The sequence below is a fragment of the Octopus bimaculoides genome, chromosome 11, assembly GCF_001194135.2.
Source record: "Octopus bimaculoides isolate UCB-OBI-ISO-001 chromosome 11, ASM119413v2, whole genome shotgun sequence".
Classification (NCBI taxonomy): domain Eukaryota; kingdom Metazoa; phylum Mollusca; class Cephalopoda; order Octopoda; family Octopodidae; genus Octopus; species Octopus bimaculoides.
Window position 1 is genome coordinate 39,618,382 of NC_068991.1, and position 2,010 is coordinate 39,620,391.

Sequence of the window (2,010 nt, forward strand, 5' to 3'; positions counted from 1 at the left end):
TAGCAGCAGTAGTAGCAGCGTCATTAACAAGAGCAATAACAACGACTATAGTATCAGAAGCAACACCAGCAATAACAACAACAGCAGCAGCAGCAGCAGCAACAACAACAACAAGAACGGCTTTTGGTGGCCTCGAATGTTAGTCCATAGATATGCCATTATTTAAAAGAGCCATCGCAAAATGACAGTGGAGTAAACTACCATTTGTATAAACTGTTCAATCAGCATTTGTTTCTTGATAAAAACGATATTTGGTCATCGGCCAGCAACTGAGGGGATGTAGCTCAGTGGTAGAGCGTTCGCTTTGCATGCGAAAGGCCCTGGGTTCGATACCCAGCATCTCCAGAATTGCTTATTTATTTTGAACTTTTTTTCTTTTAAAATTATGATGATAAAAACCATCCTCCCAGAATGCTATTGCTGTTTATGAATAGAGACAGCATCGTTTCTCATTTCGAACCGCATAATACTTCTGCTTAAATATTAAGAATATCTCAAATTATCTCCCTCGTTATCGATGTGAACAAGAGTGCATTTCGCATCAAAAATCCTGTGTGAGACTTTCTCTCGTGGTAAATACCGCAGTAAAGTTTGTTCTAACAGAACATTCACATTTAAGTGGGGATAAATTCAAGTTTATATCAATAGGAAATATCCAGTAAAGAATTTTTTAATCTATCATAGAGGGATCTAGTTTTTTGTTTCATTCGCAAAATATGCATTTTTTTAAAAAGGAAGTAGAAATCTGAAAATTGGCTATAATAATGTAGTCTTCCAGTCTCATTGCTTTGAAGGTATGATGTTGTGGAGAAAAAAAATTAGAGAAAAAAGTTACAGAGGTTTTAAACCCGAAAAAACTGGGTATTTTTAGCCAATAGCGAGACATAAATTTTCTGCGTTTAGCGGAGCGGTGTCAACTTTAAGGTTGTACCCTGTAAAATTTATAGTTTAGCGTCTGACCTGTTCATTGTAGGTAAACAGAAATACCTAATTTCTTTGTAGGTTTCTAAATAAACAGAAATACCTAATAAAATCAACATGTATCATCTTACTGTTTCTTTTGTCTCTTCATTGATTGTATTTTTTATCATTTTTTAAAATCTGTTATATTAATATATTTGTCTGTATGTGTTTACTTTATGCGTATTTCAGTATTATGTATACCTGTCATGTATTTGTGTACATCATTAATATATAAGTGCATGTGTATGGGGGTGGTGGTGAAAAGGGGGCGTCTGTCTCCGAAACTCCACAGTTGAATAACGTTTTCATGCTTGGATTTGTAAACTACAAAGAATTTGTCTCAAGGTAAAAAATACCTGTATCTTATGTTTTTGCATCCAGAATTAAAAACTAATGTCAAATTATCTGTATCACCCACAGTTTCTTTGTTCCATTATATCCCTACTCTTAATTTAAATTTTTATGAATAGAATTAACCTAGTGAAATCATAAATCCAGCCGTCTAAGTCAATGAGTCCCAAAAATATATGAAATGAAAAATTTGTAAAAATACTAAGACACAGAAAAGCACAGAAAAATACTAACCCCGGCACAAAGTTTCTGAAATTTTAGAGGATGATGGCGATGGTGTTATATTTTGTGACGCTCGTGGCATTAACAGTATTTTCTAAGTATTTGAAGTGAAATGAGTTCCAATAGGAATTGAGCCGATTTTGGGTGCATACATTTTGTTCTAAGACCCTCACCATCAGTCTAGACTTGTTAGTCAACATTATTTTCGCTACTCTTATTTTTTTCTAAATGTTTTTACTTTGCACGAATTCACTCTGTTAGTAGAGCAATTTCAACTTGAGTATCTACTAAGATTTTTAAAATCTTACGAGTTGGTATTTATATTTTAGACGACTCAGTCTTGAGTGACTCACAGTTCTCTACCAGTGGGCAATGCGGTTAGTGGCAGATCAATCTTCGCATTTTTATAGAAGATTAGTGATAGACATTAACAACAACATTTTAAAGGAGACTGACGCCAACGAAGGTTAATCA

The 2,010-nt window shown here is 34.2% G+C and overlaps 1 non-coding gene across 1 annotated transcript; it reads left to right on the top strand.

The window, feature by feature from the left end:
* The first annotated feature begins 273 nt into the window (after positions 1-273).
* On the top strand, positions 274-345 carry Trnaa-ugc (transfer RNA alanine (anticodon UGC)). The gene has a single exon. It is a non-coding gene; the product is annotated as a tRNA-Ala (tRNA).
* Positions 346-2,010: the final 1,665 nt, after the last annotated feature.